General features: G+C 40.3%; 1 protein-coding gene across 3 annotated transcripts in view; it reads left to right on the top strand.

The window, feature by feature from the left end:
* Positions 1-17,695: 17,695 nt before the first annotated feature.
* The window catches only part of LOC136875064 (zinc finger protein 501), a 77,121-nt gene continuing 72,911 nt past the window's right edge, over positions 17,696-21,905 (top strand). For 2 of the 3 annotated variants that reach the window (XM_067148800.2, XM_067148801.2), the window contains exon 1: positions 17,704-17,827. The gene's annotated coding sequence lies outside the window, so the exon portion shown is untranslated. Of the gene's footprint in view, positions 17,828-21,905 lie in introns of all 3 variants that reach the window. The other variant, XM_068227973.1, reaches the window with a different exon arrangement.

Below are 21,905 nucleotides of genomic sequence, written 5' to 3' on the forward strand. Positions count from 1 at the left end.
TCTACAAGCCCTCGTTGCCGTTTGTAGACGTAAGTTACTGGAATGACCCTAACTTACTCGTAGAACGATTACAACTTCTAAGAGCTTCGTAAGATGCTGGTCACACAGGTCACGAATAAAAAATTCTAGAAATAAAGAGATAATTACGTCATGCGGGTATTATTCAGTAATGGCTCATCAAGATAAGAACTCGCCCGTAAAGGTAAGCATCGCACACGGGTTACATAAACCAGCACTTCCCACCTGTTATCGCAGACGCGTTGTTACACGAGGAAAAACGATCTCTGGCAGGCAGACTTATTAGAAATCATTCCATATGCCTCTAGCAATAAGGGGTATAAGTACCTACTTATTGTCGTCGATGTGTACTCTAAGTTTACTTTTGCATAACCTGTGCGTTGTAAAACAGCAGCTCAAGTCAAAGACGCATTTGAATAAATTGTTGAAGGATCAGAATACTGCCCAAGGCTTCTTCGATCCGATCATGGTAAAGAGTTTTACAGCAAGGATTTTTCTTCTTACCTCAAGTTACTTGGCATTCATCATTACTCTACGTACGGCAATCTCAAGGTAAGTGTTGTAGAACGCTTTAATCGTACACTCGAAACAATGATGTGGCGAGAAATTTACTGCACCCGTGTCTACCTACAACGATACACTTCATCGTACTATCGGCACAAATCCACGTCTTGTTACTAAGAATACACCACACTTAGATGCTATTCATCTTCTAATCAAAACGGCTGATCTGTGCCGTCATCGCTTTAAAAAAGGGGATTATTTTGCATCGGCAAACACAAGTCTATCCGTGCAAAAGAATGCGCACCTAACTGGAGCATAGCAGTGTTAAGCTTACTAACCCAGTTACGTATTTACATCGCGATCTTTCAGGGCAGCCTACTGAAGAAGGATTCACATCGAAGAACTGCAGAATACTAAATATCCTGATCACTATTTAATCGTACGTGTTATCCGTCGTTGTGTAAATAAACTGTATGTCAAATTGCTTGGTGTTAATAACAAATCCAATTCATCAATTAATAAAGAGGGTGTACTTTAAAACTTGAATTTTTATTCTGGAACTCTACCTCCCCTTTCCTCTACTGCATATGATAAGTTTAAACTTTCAAGTCAACATTATTACTACTAGTTAATTTAGGACATGGTGTAGGATAGGATTAAGATTAAAAATCAAACATAACCTTCATTATGTTTCATAAACCGTATTCACTTTAGTATATACACATTTTTCTTTCTTGATGTAAATCTGTTCTGTCCTTTCTTACATACATTATTTTTGCTGTCTTTGCTGTTTTATGCCTCCACCCTGTAACAGTTTTACTTTCATTGCACCGGCAATGACAAATGCTGCTTTCTTATCACCAACTGTAACATTTGGTGGCGTCACAATTTGCATAGCATTACGAAGCAGATATTCATCAGCTACATATCTTTGTTCAGGTTTGTTTTGACGATAAGCAATATCATGCTCTTTGCAAGCAGCTTGAGACATGTTAATACAAGGATTACTACGTGCCAAGCGGACGTCAAGTTGAGTTCCAGGGCTGCAGTGTTAGTAACAAGGAAGATGAAGCTCAACAGGAAGATAATCAATCACCTCATTGATGTGACCATGCCCAGCATGCTTCCTAACTTTTCTCCCAGCACGTTTCATCACCTTTTTCTGCGACAGCTTGCTTACTCTTTTTGCAGCAATGATAGTGTTTGTAAGCGAAGATAACTCGTCATTTTTAGGTCTCTGATACAGTTTAATGGTATGAAATGTACTGCACTTTCTCACTGAATGTCTGCTAGCTAAACTCACTTGTTCATAATGTAAAATACACCTGACAAAACAGGATCTTGAGTCCACTCACGAGGCACCTTATCCCAGTTATTCTTTACAACATTCGCACCAACACTTACCTAAAATGCCTTTGGTAATGTCTTCAAATGTTCTTCAGTAAAAGTGTTATTTTCTTTTTGCAAGCATAAAATTTTACGATTGCGTTTTCAACTGCGTTACACTTAGTATCAGATAGAAATGACATGTTGCCTTTACTCTACAAATGTTTCTTACACACTGTCGTCATTTCGACACTGCAATTTACATATGTTGTCACCTCCCGGCATGCCCTGCGACACAATCAATCAAAGAGCATGCACACATGGTATGAAGACTGTATAATTGTTTCCCCAATACGCTCCTTGAGAAGAGTTCTAAATGATGGACATCCTAATTCACGCATGTCGGTAATTTCACATGTTGATGGTTGATACTCACGCAACCATTCCTTCTTTTTACAAACGTTTAAAAATACAAGATCTTTCCTTGACAAATGAGCGTTCATGATCATAGTTAGAAAGGGATAAAGCTATTCCTTCTTCTTCCCACTGCAGACATTAAGTTTTCTATCCATTGTGTATGCATTTTTTCTTCATCTGTTTCAAACACTAAGGGAAAGGTGGGCTAAATACCAAACTGACGAGTTTTGGCACCCAAAATATAGTGCAATTAAACTCAGCCACCTCTGTGAACAGAAATTTGTTCCCGTTCACTTTACAACCTTGTACATCAAGTATTAATGTTCTAGTCATGATGGAATACAGTGGTCTGCTCTCTAACGCTGTACCTTATAGAATTAAGGGAAATGTTATCACTTGTAGCATATATAATGGCTTGAGTTAACTATAGAGTGGCCTTGATAACAGACAAGTCAAAACATGCATAACCGGGCCGATGACCTTAGATGTTAGGCCCCTTTAAACAGCAAGCATCATCATCAAACATGCATAACCATGCCGACGTGATTGTTGCATGTTAAAACAGCGAGACCTTAGTGTGGTACATGTTCAGTCCCACTATTATAGAACGACACGTGAAGTACGTAGAGTGTGTTTGATTCGCAGCTCTGTTACGAATCTTGAAAAGTGGTATAAGGCCTGAAACGGAGTCAACACTAGCCCAGGTGCTCAGCTAAGTAGAGATGCGTTTCAGGAGGAAGAGGAGGATAAGTAGGAAGTGAAATTCTATGAGGAGGAGGATGAGGAGGTAGATATAAGCTACTCGTTCTATACGGTTGATAGAACACTCTCTGTTAGGAGGAGGATATTCAGATAGATAAGATAAGGAAGTAAATGGAAATGCATAGTATAAAGAGCGTTAAGTACAAAGGATACTTGTAACATGCTATATCTTGCATAAGAAATATATAATTTAAAGGAAATGCGTTAACACAAGTATTCACGTGACAATCAGTTCTACTTTTAACAGAGCATTAGTTGTTATTCTACTACCTCCGTAGTAATCGTAAGACCGGAATGTTATGTCTCTAGCGGGATATTAGTTTACAGTAACTCACGAGGACGCCGCAAGAGTGCGCTGATATGTCTCCCTTCCCCCTCCCACACAGCTGAGCCACGATCGAACCTGCAAAGTTTGCAACGGAAGGCCAGCGTCTCAACCGTCTGAACCATTCAGCCTGACAGGGTGAGGTAGGTGGTGGTATACAATTTCTAATTACTAGATTGTGTGCCCCAAAAGGGTTGATTCACTTCCAGTCCTCTCCGCAGTGCTCATAAGGAGTGAGGGCACATAACGCTGTTGATGGAGATTTGTCCGTCGGATGGAGACGTAAAGACTTGAGCAGACCTCTCGATGCTATTCGACAGGAGAAGGCTATGTGCTACTACCGGTTTTACACTCTCCCTACTATTATATATCATGTCATTCATTGTATGCTATAATCTTGCCTGATGAGATTGGCGTCAGGAAGTCACAGTTCTGTCAGGAGAAGGCCTACGTGTTCGGTTATGTAAAGATAAGCAGGCATTATGAAATCGCCCCCGCTTATTACATCACAGCTCCCTCACAACTGCAAGGGGGAGATGACACAGAGCCTGTGTGAGGTTAGGCTGCCGTTCGTGGCAAGGCTAAGTTTACACACATGTTAACCACACCTACAGTTCACCTCACTAGTTCGGCTCCTCCAAGGGGAACCCATCTGAGGTTAGGTTAGCGTTCCTCGTAGTGGGGTTAGGCTATCACGTCATAACCTCAACTACCAGTCACCTAACCGATTGGACTCCTCAAGCGGGAGCCAACATGTGAGGTTACTTTAACACGTCATGATGACGCCTTAAACTAATCTGCAGGTCATCTAACCGGTGTGTGGCTCTTCCATGGGCGCCCGATCGTTTCGGCTCCTCCAAAGGTTCCGTGACCTTTCCGACTCGGTTCCTCCAAGGGGGCCCGTCCGGTTCGGCTCCTCCAAAATGGCCTGTGAAGTTAGCATTGCCCTCGTACGTAATGACATGACGTCATAACCTCACCTAGCGGTCAAAACCACTCCAGGTTGGCCAGTGAGGTTAGCATTACCCTCGTATGTATGCGTATGACGTCATAAGTTCACCTAGGAATTAAAAGCACTCGAAATCATTCCCTGATCAATTAGGCCACTCCAATAGAGTCTGTGAGGTTAGGCTTGCGCTCGTACGCAAGTTTATGACGTTATTCTGCAACTTAACCACATTGGTCTGCAACGTACAGAGACTTACTACTAAGCAATTAGGGGTCAGTGACCTCGTTTTATAATCTACATAGCCTTACTACTCAATAGAGTCAATGACCTCGTGGGAGAATTCTGACTCAACACCCACTGTTTTCGAACATACATTGCGCACACTACTATTCCCCCTAACCTAAGGCAAGTGGCACTACAGCTCTTGAAGGGTCTTGGCCTACCAAGCGACCGCTGCTCAGCCCAAAGGCCTGCAGATTACGAGGTGTCGTGTGGTTAGCACGACGAATCCTCTTGGCTTTCTAGACCGGGGCCGCTATCTCACCGTCATATAGCTCTTCAATTCTAATCACGTAGGCGGAGTGGACGTCGAACCAGCCCTCACTTACAAGTAAAAATTCCTGACGTGGCCGGGAATAGAACTCGGGGCCTCCGGGTAAGAGGCAGGCCCGCTACCCCTACACCATGGGGCCGGATCGTACTACTATTGGGGAGGAAATACGCATGATTAGTGGTGAGTACGAAGGTAATGGATTAATTTTGTTACGGGATTGGAACGCGAGAATACGGTGCTCAAGCCAAGTTTATAGAAAATGGGAACCGGATTGAAGATAGAAAACATAAGAAGTGAAGTTTAAAAGAGAAATGTTTACGGTCAGACGTTGCTAGGATTTTGTGGGGTGAGCAACCTGTACATGCTGAACGGGTGGTAGGAGGGATATTGAAGGGACGATGACATTCATTACGAAGGAGGGAGGAAGTGTTATTGATCTGATAAGTAGCTCGGAGGTTGTATTAGACAGGGTAAGCAAGATTGATGTTGTCGACTGTGTGGATTCACGTTACTCCGCAGTAATCGTCCACAGAAGAGAGACTGTGGAAGCGAGGGGATTAGGAAAAGTGGGGAAGGTGATAGGGCGCAATATTCCAAAGTATATATGGATAGAGGAGAGTAAATCGTAGTTAAATATCTGGGAGGTATTGAGTGTCAGAGTATTGGCGCAGGGACCGATGTAGCATTAGAGGGTAATAATACTGATCAGGCGCTAGTTTTACTGTAATATCCTAGCAGGAGAGTGGCAGTGGAAAAAGCAGGCAAAAGCGTTCAGAGAGGAGGGAGATGGCTGGCACAATAAGTAGTGTAAAGAGAAGAGGAAACTAGTTATGAGAGCACTAGGTGAGTACAGGAAATTTAAGGGAACAGTTTTCCGGGTTGAGAAATGAATTTAAGGAAATGCTAGCAGAGAGAAAAAAAGCTTGGCAAAAGGCGCAAACGGATGCTATAAATAGAGAGTGTAAAGACAGGGAAGTGGATAATGTGTGAGCGAGAGTAAATAAAATAACCCGGGATGCAAGTAGAATTTCAGAGATAACTAATGTGTGTTGGAAGGAAGTGATGAATAATCAAATGAGGGACAGTTTAGTTACATTCCTAAATAAAGTACTTGATGGGGCAAATTTTTCGACAGAATGGCAAAGGAATCATTTGTCCCATCTATGAAAACAAAGGGGAGAGGACCAACCCCAGTAATTACAGAGGTATAACATTGCTGGACTAACTAAGTAAGGTATACACGGAGATATTGGCAAACAGGCTGAGGAAGTGGGCTGAAGACTACACGATTTTATCGATATTCCAGAGTGGATTTAGAAAAAAGGGAAGAGGACGACGGAGAGGTTAATGGTTGTTAAACAAATACGTGATGAAAGAAGGTACCAAAATGTTTATATCAGCTATTGACTTCAGAAGGCCTTCAATACGGTGAGCAGGGAGACCCTGTTTGAAGGGCGAGGGAGGGTAGATGTGGGGGGAGAGAATGAGAAGAGCGTTTAAAAGCGTTTATGAAAGTGTCTCTACGATCGGCCTAAGTGCCCCCTCTGGCGGGATTAAGGACTATTAATTCTTAAGGGAAAGTCGAATTTTTAAGTTGGATGACCTTATATGTTGAAGATTGTTTTGTTGATGTACCAAAGTAGTCAACACTCCTACTATCTCCTTCTTTAATTACCAACCAATCAGGAATTTTGGGAATATTTTCTCTAGCCAATTAAAATTGGGAGAGCGTACAGGCATCCAGCCTATCTGCAAAGAGTTCTGGAAACTCCCCCTCGAAATGCTATAAAACCTGGGCATCTTTCTGCTGTGTCGTCATCATCTTCATCGCTCCACTTGACTGTGTTCGGCGTGTACTAAGGAGGCAGGGGCCGCAGGTCGGCCTTCGGAGGGCCCAGCAACTCAACGTAATGGCAGAACTTTCTTTACATTAGTAGCTCCGGCAGATAGCTTGAGAGGAAAGGTTCAAACTCATTTCATTCATGTACAATTCTAATGACATGGTTCAAATGTAGATTATCGACAAGTCTGAGGACTCTGTACAAATTCCTGCTGGGAAACATATAATGTAAGGGAACGAAGATTGATTTCCCTCTGTTGATTCCCATTCAAATGTTTCTCATTTAGTCACTTCGGCATTGAATAGGCTTAGCCTCTGTACATTTGGGCTATCAGCCCACATTGGGTTTTAAAATATTCTGGGAGTGCAAATGTTTCGCCTGCTAGCTTTTGCTCCTGGCCAATCATATTAAACCTTTTCTTTTTACATTAGGGCCATTTAGAATGGGCACTCATTACCCTGTTTATTTTGTAATTGTGTGTTGAGCGATAAATAAGCCCACAACAGGGAAAAGATGTGTAAACACTTTAGTTAAGAACAACGTGCAAGTTGAAAGTGCGCTATTAAAAACGTATACCTCTGAGAGACTGGACTGTATTAATTTTGGAGGTCAGACCCCTAGGCTATTTAACTTAGTGGAGCAAACATGTTCTTATAAATAGTGCATCTGTTTGAGAGCTATGATGCTCATTCCTTGATAATTATCTCGAGTTCTGTTCCTGATTTTTGAACTCTAAGTCACTGCTGTTTGAGCTGAACAGCCATATTATATTGTTACTATTTATTCAGATCTTCAGTTTATCATGCTTTTAAGGCAAAATAAGGAAGGAAAGTTAAATTTCAAAATTTATTGCTTTAACTAATTTCCTCGTCTGCCCATTCACCCCGGCAACTTCTAACAACTAGGTAAACCACGGAATTTCCGGAACATATCATATTAAACGTTGCCTAACGTAACTTTTCGAATCCTTTACAAACGAGTCTTAAAAGACGAGCGCGACCACTATCGGATTAAAATTATGTTGAAGAAAATATCTGTTCCCGTTAACAGTTAAAATGTAGGACGTACTCTTTTGAAACTCAGCCCTTGGAGGAATTTCTACCAAACAATAGTCTATCTGTACTACAAATATGTCAATAAAATTAATTAAAAGAATGAACTGTAAAAGGAATTTCTCTTCATACTGAACATATTTTCAACATTCTGAATAAAAAAGCTCCAGTATTTTTCTCTAAGACAAGTTTATTAGCCAAGTTTGTAGCTACAATTTTCTTAGAGTTAGAGTCACCAAATTAAAGAGACCCTATGTGCCTACTTGGGAGGAGTGCTCCATTTGTATGCTTCGGGGGATACCTACATGACAAAGGAGTAGTCTAAACGTTCCAGGTGTTGGAAACTGTCCCACAAGAATTAACGGGAAAAGTTGACATTTCATAAAACTAAAATAAATGCTCTCTGGTTCACCTCAAATGATTTTTCACATGTTAAACAACGGTAAGTTTTCCTGTTTTGTGCTGTTATATCATAACTACATCATTCACCTACTATAATCCGCTCATAATATTCATGCATTTGTCTACCCATGAAAATCTTACCATCTACATATATCTCAAGAGCTAAGTGAAGAAATTCTGCATTTCTTAAGATGTGTTGTTACATTCTATTAATTCTTCAGATCATATTTTGCCCAGTCGTTCTCCTCTGACCAATTCGATTCAGTATCTCTTCATCCCTGATATGCTCTACCCATCTCATCTTAAGCATTCTTCATATTTCAAAAGCTTCCAACATATTTCTGTACGATCTGGTTATAGTCCATGGTTCACATCCACGCAGTGCCGCACTCAAGACGAAAGTCTTCGTCTTTGTAATACCTATATCAAAGTTCGACGTCTTCAAAATTATCTTAAGAAAGTCTTGCCTTGCTTGTGCTAGTCCGCATTACTCCTTACTTGCGCCATTGTCATTTACTCTTCTACTCAATCAACAATATTCATCTACATCTCCTTAGACTTCATTTAATAATCTAATATTTCCTGTCATCTAACTCCTTGTGCACCCCATTACATTTAATTATGATCTGGTACTCATGTTACACTGTATAGAGTAGTAAATGAGTTGCAGGATTGTGAGCGACTGCAGGTAGACCTAGGCAATGTAGTAATACTAATATTATTGGCTTTATGTCACACTACTTTTACGATTTTCGGAGACAACGTGGTGCCAGAATTTTCGTATCGCGGGAGTTCTTTGGCGTGTTAATGTCACTCTTAGAATCACTAAACTGTGTTATCTTTTAATGTTGAAAGAGTTAAACCTCTATATTGAAAAAAGACCAAATGATTATAGTTTTTGAAATTGAAAATTGTTGTTAGGTTCGCCGTCATGGTGACTTGCATTTCGCTGGTTAACGTTAACATCATTGTCAACAAACTTTCAACATTATTGCTATTATTAGTAGCAGTTGTAATATGAGGAGGGAACACACTATTAGGGTTAATATCTGCCACATGAACTGTTATTGTCTGTCTCACTCGTTTCATCACTAGAAGATATATCACTGTCACTTCCTAAGATCATTGCCTAAATGTATTTTTAATACAAGCGTTCTGAATAATATTTTGCCGTATTACCTACACAATAAAAGCAATACCTCGCGTCAAACAAACTTGCCGCGCAAAATCCGTGGCGTACATGACATGGCTATCGCGAGCAAACCTCTCAAAGAAATAAGAATGTTATATTCTCGTCGTCAGAGAGAAGAATGGTATTTAATTGTAGTTAGAGATACCGTGGATCAGCAAACATGCATACGCGAGTCTTCTGTTGCGTTTAACCTGAACAAACAGTATTTGAAATCCAGCCTTTACGGCATCGTACCTCATCGGATCACGGCAGTTTTACGATTCACACAGCTTCGGCTTGCATCGTATCTTGGCAGCTATTGGGTTAATAACGCTTCATGTCATAAAGACGATATTAAGTATCAGAATAAGTCTTGATGAGGAATATCTGAAATGGTAAAGCATAAAATTAAATCAATAATAGTAGGTCAGTTAACGTTACAACGTTAAACTTTTAGCTGAAAGGTTATGTTTTGGTTCATAAATGGATACAAAAACCAAACAATTTTAGCAGAGAAATTAATAAGAACCATAACTTATATGTCCACAAGATAACTAGAAATTACTAGGCGAAATCCATTAAATATATATAGCAGGAAGAAGTGCGCAACAAATTAAATAGAATTTCGTTTAATATTGTCATTAGCAGGCAGGAGAAGGCTTTCACTTTGTCGTTAAGTTCCACAGATAGTTACGAAATTTTTGGACGATGAATGCATATGTCTGCTTTCACAATGAACTCCACATCACTGGCCATTATTCTAGTAATTTGAAGGTGACACTTACGTAGTAGAGGTACTCCAGCCGGAACATGTGCGAGCTAATTTTTAGGATCTTCATACTTGTGGAATTATTATTTCAAAACCAGAAGACTCCCTCAAATAAAATGTAAAGCAAGGATGTTAATCCTTGGAAGGCAGATCCCTTTTACCTAACCGGGATTTTCGAAAACCTACAACATCTTTCACTTCCAAAAAAAGGAACCAAGATCACGATAAGCGTCTGGACCATCCTGCTTTCCAGAACAAGAACGAATAAAGTTGAATGTCGACCGATTGTCATTGTTCCAACACACGACGTCACAACGGAGGGTAGAATGTGGCACATTTGTGGCTCGTCGCACAAGCGCATACGGCGAGGAACTTACAAACAAGATCGCAAGAAAGTTAATTTAAACTCATACGACTGGCTGTATATTAAGTTACAATGTAAATATGTGACCTATGTCACAAGGTAATGAATTAAACAAATACATTTTACAGATTCAAAATTTCCATGAATATTTACCAACATATACATTTCAAACTCGAAATATCATCACAACGTCCATCAAGTTGACGACCATAGGCATCCTGCGATAGTTAAGGAAGAGGTTCTAGGCCTACTTAGGTTGAAATAAAATGTTCAAGAGGGCACATACACCTTAATTGTGTAGAGCCAGAGGACTGAAATTATTAAGGTACCGAACTAGGCACTCCTTCGCACAGGGCGAACATGCTGACTGGATAGCCAAATCACCTTAGGCTATGTGCTACGCACTGCTTATTCTCAAAGCCTGCACATTCTATTAGTTGTTTATTCGTTGAATGAATAGCAATTGATTTCGAATTGTTGCTATTTTTTGTTAAAAGGGCATTTATTTGCATGTGTTTAGTATACACCTATCTACAGTGGATATGAGCGTAGTGCAATACTTCTCTGAGACTAAGAGTAGATAGCTACGATACTAAATTGTGTCGGTGTAGGGACTGTCATGGCCCAAAGTACAACTAAATACTGGCTCCTTGCCATCATTCAAAGAAAGTGGAGTCATTCTACAGTGATGAAAAAGAATGGCCAGGGAACTTTCGGCTGCGTTACTCTGAGGCGTCGCGATGATAAACAGAAAGGAAGACACGATACCAATTAGTATCGAGATCAAATGTGCTTTCCTATTAGCAGAAATCTCTTCCCAACTCCAGCCTTCCGCAACGTGGAATAAACTACTTGTAAACAGAAGTAATAAGTCAGTCACTGTTATGGCATTTAGCGCCGGGAGTGTCCGAGGATAAGTACTTCTATATGATGCCCGTGGGCATGTGATGATGATGATGATGATGAGGTGGGGAGAGGGTCCAACGCGGTGTCGGCACGTAGCCTACTTCTGTCGAATAACACCAGTGGGTCTGCTGAGGGCTTAACGTCACTGAACAACGAATGAATCCGTCACATGCCCTCACACTATGTAAACTCTACGCAGAGCTTGGAATTTTATCCAGGCATTTGGCACGTGATTTTTTTATAAATTGTAAACCACCACCATTCCTACTCTACCGGCCAAAATGACGTTGGTGAAATTTGGTCCACCGCCGGGACTTAAAGCAGCTAACCACCAGACGCGAGCTAAGCCGTGTAGATTTGACGACTTAATTACACATATGAGAAATAAACATACAAATAATTTTCTTTGCTATGTGCATTCGTTACATTCATTTCAATGTCGATATTTACAAATTAACCGGATTTTCCATCAGCGGGTCTCTACGGTACATGAGTAAGTGCACAAGGATATTGCTCAGAACTGTACATAGAAAAAACACATGGTCTGAACTCTATATTGTTCACGACATGCATGATCAAAGGAAAGAGGACACATTTATATTTTAAGACTTGACTTGAGGCACTTTCCCGGTCTTACCAAACCAACAGTAATCGTATTTACACACTCAGTATAGACTGGATGTGTGACTTCATGAATGAATGGCTGAGAGTCCTTGTATGAATAATTGAATGAACGAATGAATAAAGGGATGAACCTGTTTGATTGTATATGATCAATTATTATAAGGAGTTTATAATCCCGTTGAACGTTAAGACGAGTGTGAAGAGTATGAGAGAGGGATGAAAGAAAGAAGAGAGAAGAAAGAGAGGAATCGTAAGGTAGAATTATTTTGGACCTGAATTTTAACCAGGATTTCGAGATGACGAAAGAGTAAGTTGTTACTCAAGCCTGTATTTTGTTGTCTGGAAGTGTAAATTTAGAGCTTAAAAGTGATTTAATATAAGTGGGCAGTGATAAGGTAAAATATTCATAAGCAAATAAGTGGGGAATCTGATTATCTTGCGTAGTGGATGATGGATATATGGAATCGTTCGAGGGCGTGGGGATGTCAGTTGGCCACACTGATCTCTATACATGGATGGCTGTTAGCCTAGGTAGCAGTAAACCAAATAGAAGATGACTGGCGTAGTAAGATGGCAGTGAGCGCAAGGTGCAGTAGACCACGAGGAGCGCGCTTGCTTTGTTTATGCTTAGTTCCTTCGAGCACACAAACAGGCAGAGAGGTCGCTCTCTATGTTTCTACCGGCCAAGCGTGGCACCAACATCAAGCTCTGAGCGATCAGCTGATGTAGGGCAAAACAAGGCGGTCTGCCACAAGTAGAGCATTACGGAGTGTTTTTAGATCCCGATTTAAGCGTGGTCCTCACGATTGATTTAAGCTATTCAAGATGGTAACAAATGCTATTCCCTTGGAATATTTCCTTTACTTTTTGTATCAAAAGTGTTAAGTATCACTATATATGTGTAATATTTGGATGTGTTTACATATCAGTTAAGCATTACGGTGGCGTGATTAGGCCTTACGTGGTTAACACTGTAATTACCACTTTTCTATACACTAAAACGACATACTATGAATTCTGCGCTATAAATCACGTATTTACAAAGGAATTAAGATGAAACACATCAATGAAAAATCACTAGTTTAAATAATTCACTCACTGAATTGAAACCACATGTTACTTCTGCATGTTAGTAAAATATAAACAAAGAAGGGGGCCATACTTGTACTTCTACAATTAACACAAATACGAATTCCTAAATGTAAATATTACAAATACGGTACATAATATATTTATACTATTAAAGTTTACATGTGTGGGAGATATAAATTGAGTACTATTTGGAAGAGGTACAACGTTCTATCTGTCAGTTCAAAGTAAATTATTTCCTAACATAACGTAATTGTATTGATTACGTAGTAAACAAGTGACTGTCAGCAGGCCCAGGTGTACTTCTACGGCAAATACGCCGCGAAATACTTAAATATCCAGTGACGGTAGTCCTGCTACGTGAAGACAGTTTCCAACGGTCCTTGGTAACAAAGCAGGTGCAACATGTGACCGGATTTCATTCCTGGATGATGTTCGGGTGGTCGCCGCTGCTTGTACAATGCGTCCATCTTGATATGCGTCTGTACTACGCCGATGTCCGGAGCCTGGTCTAGGCTGTGGGAATGTTCCATAGACCACTGCTGAAAGCAGCGACACACCACCGATATATTGTTCCCAATACTATCTGCGCACTTTTTAGCGATAGATTTGTGTACGAGTTTGAGGAGCAAGGAGGGAGCACTTCCAGTTCCGTTAGTACTGCCAACTGAATGGAAATGAAATCTGAATTGAATCGATAATATGATCGATCGATATGAATATTCTAAACCTTTGTTATCTTAAGCCAACAACTGTGTCACACATTATATAACATTATATAACATTTCTCGATGCGAATCTTATTCCTATACTGCTAATAATAAGAGTTGGTGTGTGACATTTCTTAGAGGGAGGTCTGTTTACTGCCTGCCGAGGCGGGATAAAGGGAGTGGGTGTGTGGTTGCCATGGAAACGAGGGTAGGGCGACTGCGACTGCCATGGAGATGAAACTTCAAGGCAGCTCGTCTTGCTGGGAGTTGCCAAGCCTGTCACCGTCACTGATAACCTGATTGTTTGTATAAGAGTGATCGCAAATGGGACGACACCGCCTGGCCAGGTAGTTTAGAGCAGATCACAGCGGTCAGAATGAAGGAGGGAACAAGTGAGCCGGAAGCGAGGGGTAAGAGCATGTAGAAAAGAATGCTGGAATGTGGCAACATCGTGAAATGGCATGTGCAATGCTCCTCCCTCCAACCTTACCTGTCAGACGCCAACTTTAGTTAAGTCTAGTATAGAGTGAATTCTATAGTTTGGCTTTGCTGTGTAAATAACAACAGTACTAGTACGTAAAGTGTACGCCAGATGTCGCACAGCGATGCATAAGCGATTCATAGTTTGTGTTTCAAAGGTTGCCAGTACGAAGATAGCCGAGGTCGACCGATTCAGCACTAGGGTGTAAATCTATCGCTAAAAAGTGCGCAGATAGTATGTGCAGCAATCCGTCAGCTTCCGGCAGGTCCACAATGTGACTCCGTTCAAATGGCTGCGGTTGTTCAACAGAAGCACGCACTTCTTGGCGGGGCATGATTGTACCCTAGAATGAATGTTGCAAACAATGTCCACCTCTAACCTCAGCACATTTACTGCCTGCAGAGTGTTAACAGAGTGCGAACGGACACGCCTCCTGAGCACCATCTGATCGCCGATGTCCGTAAGAAATACAACAGCCCCTTAGTACACACATATTATAGCCTGGTGTCGCTGAACAGAGTCCTTGAGGATGCTGCATGTTTTTTTCCGGCCATGTTGATAGAACGTGTTCTGTCCTCGGGTAGGTCTTCACACAGCCGCTCTCCATGCAGTCCTGTCTGCAGCTGTCCTCTTACTTTCTTCGTAATCTCATGCTCCCGTATATTGGCACTGTCCACCATCTGGTAACTTCTCCGTCCTTTTCTTCTCCTTCCAATTACCGATCCTTCTAGAACTTCCATCAGCAAACACACTCTTTGCAGGCAGTGCCGGAAGCCAAATCCTCTTCCTCGTACGCATGGTTTATAACAACTTCCTCTTTTCTCCAACTCTCTCCAATACCTGGTCGTTCCGTACCATTTCCACTAAAGGTATATTTTCCATCCTTCTCCACAACCACATCTAAAATGTTACTAGTCTCTTTCCATCTACGGTACATTCCTTAGTTTCCATGTCTCTGCTCCATATAGCGCCATTCTCTAAACAAAGCATTTCGCCGGCCTCTTCCTTACCCTCAGGTCCAAGCGTCCACATAGGAGTCTCTTCTTTCTGTTGAAGACCTCTTTAGCTATGGCAATGCTAGTTCTTATCTCCCTCCTCCTCACACCTTCCATTATTTTGCTTCCTGGATATTTGAAAGCTGACGCTTCTTCAGTATCCTTCTGGTTTATCTTGGCCTTCCTAAACATATCACCATACTCCTTTTTGTGTTCTTATTAATTATCATTCCATATTGCTCACAGGTTATTTTCAGTTCTTCTAACATTCCAGTTAGAGAAACCTTTTATTCTCTTCTAACGACACCATATACTCCGCAGATATAGTCTCCTACTACCAATACGTAGACGTACTCCTTTTCTTCCATCCAGGCATTTTCCAATATTATCTTCCCGGTAAATGTTGAATGTGGGAGATAGCTCACATCCTTACTAAGTGTACCTTTTCGGTCCACTTTTCCAACCAGCAATATGTAACCCCGTTGTGCAGGGGTAGCGGTCCCGGAAGCCCAGGACTCGATTTCGGGCAAGGTCAGGACAGGTTCGAGGTCCACTCAGCCTACGTGTTTACAACTAGGGAGCCATCTGACAGTGAGATAGCGGTCCCGGTCTCGAATGACAAGAACAACGGAATAGAGGACGACACCATTTATTTTCATACCGTTTGAGCCCACTGTAGTGGCCACTTTTGGTGTTGGAATAGAATCGCGAGTAAGCATGCATTCGGGAGATTATGGCTTCTGATCCCAACGTCGGCAGCCCTGAAGACTATTATCCACAGTTTCCTATTTTCACACCAGTGAAATTCTGGCTGGGGCTGTACCTTAAGTAAGGCCAGGCAGTTCCCTCCTAATACTAAACCTTTCCCATCCTTGCCTCGCCGATAGCGTTAGTGTAACGTTAAACAACTAGAAGTTATTCAATCAATCAATCAATCAATCAATCAATCAATCAATCAATCAATCAATCAATCAATCAATCAATCAATCAATCAATCAATCAATCAATCAATCAATCAATCAATCAATCAATCAATCAATCAATCAATCAATCAATCAATCAATCAATCAATCAATCAATCAATCAATCAATCAATCAATCAATCAATCAATCAATCAATCAATCAATCAATCAATCAATCAATCAATCAATCAATCAATCAATCAATCAATCAATCAATCAATCAATCAATCAATCAATCAATCAATCAATCAATCAATCAATCAATCAATCAATCAATCAATCAATCAATCAATCAATCAATCAATCAATCAATCAATCAATCAATCAATCAATCAATCAATCAATCAATCAATCAATCAATCAATCAATCAATCAATCAATCAATCAATCAATCAATCAATCAATCAATCAATCAATCAATCAATCAATCAATCAATCAATCAATCAATCAATCAATCAATCAATCAATCAATCAATCAATCAATCAATCAATCAATCAATCAATCAATCAATCAATCAATCAATCAATCAATCAATCAATCAATCAATCAATCAATCAATCAATCAATCAATCAATCAATCAATCAATCAATCAATCAATCAATCAATCAATCAATCAATCAATCAATCAATCAATCAATCAATCAATCAATCAATCAATCAATCAATCAATCAATCAATCAATCAATCAATCAATCAATCAATCAATCAATCAATCAATCAATCAATCAATCAATCAATCAATCAATCAATCAATCAATCAATCAATCAATCAATCAATCAATCAATCAATCAATCAATCAATCAATCAATCAATCAATCAATCAATCAATCAATCAATCAATCAATCAATCAATCAATCAATCAATCAATCAATCAATCAATCAATCAATCAATCAATCAATCAATCAATCAATCAATCAATCAATCAATCAATCAATCAATCAATCAATCAATCAATGCTAGTAGCATTCTCGTCGATTTCACGCATTATTCTCTTATGCTTCCTCCTAAATCTGAACCGAAAATTCAATGAATGGCATCAGAAAGGCTTCAGAATTGTTCTTAAGCACTGTTTTATTTAGGGATAAATGCTGTACGCGATACGGGCGAACATAAACGGCGTCCGGCTTTTAAATGCAGGTGCGCGAAGAGCTAGTCCATGTAGTGTCCGTTAAAACGCAGTAGTTTTATTCAACAAGATTGTTGGTGAAATTGCTCTCCTAGGCCTCTTTGTTCAGAGCGCAGGAAATCTCTGCCAGCTGTGTCGTTTAGACTTCTCTGGAATTATAGTAGTTAGTTGTATATAAGTGAATTATACTGGGAGTATATTTATATTGACGAAGAACAACGCACTGGTTGCAAATCTGAAAGATGCCCTATTCACTGTTCCTGGTTCACTTTCGAAGTGGTTGGCTTGTTCCTTGGATTTGCTATTTTTCGATTTTATTTTCATAAAGTAATTTGCACTGTGGTACGTTTTACACTATGTGTACGGCTCCTAACATGTTGCAAAGTAAGTGACTCAGTAATTTATCATTGACAGTCGTCTAAATCTGAATAAGGAACATAATATCGTACGGCACCTGATACGGTACGAAATAAGGCAAGCTTTATTGTTCAATACATGTATTACACAAGAACTGCGGCAGATATTTCTGTTTTTCAGTCGACATTAAACCATTCTTAATGGCACCGTAATATATGGTACAACATGGTACCGAATTGATTCTGAATTTTCTTCCCATGAGCAGTAACGGGACAGGAATCCAGAACTGGTTCCGAACTGTTAAATTCTCAGTTCATTCTGTATCAACTGAATTCGGCACCATTTCGGAACCAATGCTAGTTCTTGGTGAAGGCCAGGGACCTGCATTCTGGACATTCTCATTATATTCGATCAATGAATTACGTGCAGTTCGGAATAATGAGGTCTTTGAAAGTCCATCGTCATGTGTTTTGAACGGTTATGTAATCTATTTCTCCTTCGTCGTGTGTGTCTGGGAATTCTTCTCTATTTGGGTGAGAAACGGGGTTATTGAAATGCGTACGACAGAGTTTGAAAACATTTCTCATTGATAATCGGGATGATTTACTTAATTTGTAATTCTGATGAATGATAGTGGATTATCTGTTTACTATCAGAATGTTTCTGGAATGAAAACTGAAGTAGATCAACTAAATTTGAATATTCTTAATTTTAACTTTCTAATTTAATTGAAACTTGATCACCGCAAGACTCAAGTATTTTGACAATGAGGTTTATAGGTTCCAATACGGAGTGTGCAGAGCTGATAGAACTAGAGGAAGGTCGGAGTTTTGGAGGTGATGTCTTCATGCTGGTCAAATATGTATCATTAACCCTGGAAGTCGAACATGTAATGAATTGTTTCAAAAGTTTCATGCTATAGTTGCTTGTTCATGTAAGGGTTTGGTATGTTGATGTTATTTATGTGCCACTTTCTTAGAATTTGGAGATTATTCAGAGGTATTTGGATGGCTAGAATCTCATATTAAGATCTACGGTGGGAATACATACCTTATTCATACATACATACATACATACATACATACATAATGTGCCCTATAATGACTTAGTTCCCGTCAGGCTAAGGCCGAGATTGAACTAAGTACATCATAGTCAACAATACCTCCACCAAAAGTGAATAAACACGGCACATAGCTTACCTTGCAAACAGTATCCTCTCCATCAGCTCCGGCATAACAGCATCAAACAGGGGGTGTCGGGTTATAGAAAGGGTACAGAAATTAATTTAAATGAAGAGGATAATAAAAATGATAAGAATTCAAGGTGCGAACCAGCACTAACCAAAATAACTCAAAATTTGGCTGCATTCAATTTTAACAATCTGGTTTATTACAATATACTCGGATTTTATAATTAACAAATGTCCAAGGCATTTATGATGGATATGACAATCATTATTCATTTATAGGCATCTAATACACATCGTATTTTTATGACATATATTTGGTGTAGAGGAGACATCATCGTCCTAATCCTTTCCAGCGCTGCAACAACCATCATAATATTTACATAAGTAAATGAATATTCAAAAACCGATCTGCACACTAGGCAGGTCACATCTATCACTAACTTCCTTCTATCTACACAAATCTATGCCTCAGTGCTCTTAAACACCTTACAAATACCAAAGAAGCATGCTATTGACACACAATCGTCGGGGAATCGATCCCTAAACCTTCCAGGTACAACACACGCAGAATATCAGATAAAAATAAAAGGAAATCTAATATATTATGTCATGCCGATATATCCAACAAGTTGCGGGTCTCTGTGAATGACATTGACAATTCGATACATATTACCTCTATTGAGACCGTAATATAAAGGGTCGCTGTTCTACTGTATTCTCGACAGACAACACTCAGTTTTTTACTTTTAGACATCCATGTCATGACGTCACAACTACACCCTTAGGCTCTCAAACCTCGGGTTTTTAACAAGTAAGCGGCCATTTCCCTTGACTATAAATAACCCACAGCTGACGAAGTGTAAACCCAGTCTTATGAAGGGAGTATTCTCTCGCCGGGCTGAGTGGCTCAGACGGTTAAGGCGCTGGCCTTCTGACCCCAACTTGGCAGGTTCGATCCTGGCTCAGTCCGGTGGTATTTGAAGGTGCTCAAATACGTCAGCCTCGTGTCGGTAGATTTACTGGCACGTAAAAGAACTCCTGCGGGACTAAATTCCGGCACCTCGGCGTCTCCGAAAACCTTAAAAGGGCAGTTAGTTGGACGTAAAACAAATAACATCATTATTAGTATTCTCTCTGCTTCCCCGAGCCTTAAATCTGGCACACCTATCGCTATCATCATTATATACTGGCTACAGGTATTAATATTCATTACATTACCAATTTAAGAGTCTTTCGCAGACGTGCTGCATATAACAGGTTTATACATCAATTAGACTTGGTGCTATCTGCAGCACATTCTTATTCTGGCCCTCTTACTGGTGCTCACATCGCACAAATGCTTACTTCACCGTGATTTCTAATACGTGATAGGGCCTCATATTACTTCTTTGAGCACAATAAGCGTATTACACAATTCTTATAAGCCTCTGAAAATATGACTTGCTCAACTTGATACGGCAACCCAAGTAGGTTTAAGAGATTATAGAAGATCTTGGGCATATTACATAAACAACAAATATTACGATCAACATGACACATGCACCCGGGAAACATATATCTGCCTGTCTAAGTTACTGTGTTGAGACCGTAGTGGTCCGATACATGAAATACACGAAGTTAAATTTGCAACCATGACAATAATATAGGCAAGAATGACCACACTAAACAAAGAAAACTAATAACATGCAACTCTACTAGGCTAACTGAGTTCGACCCCTGGGCATAGATACTATATACACGACTATTTACCCTAACTTATCTACATGTTGGCTGAAGGCCAACTCTCGATACTGTCTCTGAATCGGTTATGGCGATTCATGCTTAGACAATGGAAAGTTCTGACCTGTATCTGTGAACATATCTGAACAGCTCCCCTTTGGACATCTCTGATTACTGCATCATGATGACTTTAGATGCTGGTGGCAAACATGGTTTGACGTCTGGAGACATCCTGGCTGGCGTCAGTGTTCCTTGTGGCTCGTTCCGGTGGCTGGATGATCGCCACTTTGACGTCGTGCTGAGTAGACGTCACCGATGGTCCTGGGTCGACTCTCGCTCCCATGGAAACTGCTTGTCAGCTTCAGTTTCAGTTACCGCTCCACCGTAACATATGAGCAGTGTCTCGTCCAACCATGATGTAGGAGAAAACTGTAAGAAAACGCACATTACAATGTGTCCTATGTTCGATGCCTATCTCCTCTCTCACCATACTTAGGTCTGGTAATATCAAGTCACTTTCGGATTGTAGACCTGATAATAGAATCACTCAACTCCCACTGCATAACAATTTTACACTTGACGGTTCTCACAATTTTGACCGTACTTCACTACCCAATCAATATTCTGAGCCTACACTACTATGTGTCATTCGTTTGGTATAATGTGAACCTCAGATTACGTGAAGTGAGTAGTCACGAACAGTATCCTTATCAGCAGAATATTTTCCCATGAAAACAGATCAAAACTAGTTGTATAAATTTTCAGCTCAATTATCTGTGGTGGTTACTTACTTTTCCCAAGACTTAGTTGACCTTTGAGTACCGGTACACGGCTCGTAGATAAAGACTGTCTTCCCTTTGCTGAGTGGCAGCGTGACAACCTTCATGTAGCAGCGCTACACCCGATGAATGAGTCTGGCACGCTTAGCAGCCGTATATATAATCAGGCTCGTGTCCCTGCTACCAAGCTCTGCGTGGGTGGGCTCTTCTTCGCACGCCCACGTATGGAAATTTTCCCCGCAATATGTGTGTCAAGTATCTCGACTATCATTTCCGATTACAACTATAGTCGTGCCGCATATAAAAATTTTCAGGAATTTACCCTGGTTGCAGTTCTCGTATCAAATTCTGTGCATTCCTCATGTAGCATGAAATATTAATTAATTTCCTCTTCCCTCCAGGATAAAAATTCCCGCGACATTCCATGAAGCGGTGTGCGTCCAACGCTACTGGTGAAGAGGCTTCGCTTGGGTAATACATTTTTATGAGTCTCTAGAAGCTTCATCTC

The sequence above is a fragment of the Anabrus simplex genome, chromosome 5 (assembly GCF_040414725.1).
Source record: "Anabrus simplex isolate iqAnaSimp1 chromosome 5, ASM4041472v1, whole genome shotgun sequence".
In the NCBI taxonomy this organism is placed as follows: Eukaryota; Metazoa; Arthropoda; class Insecta; order Orthoptera; family Tettigoniidae; genus Anabrus; species Anabrus simplex.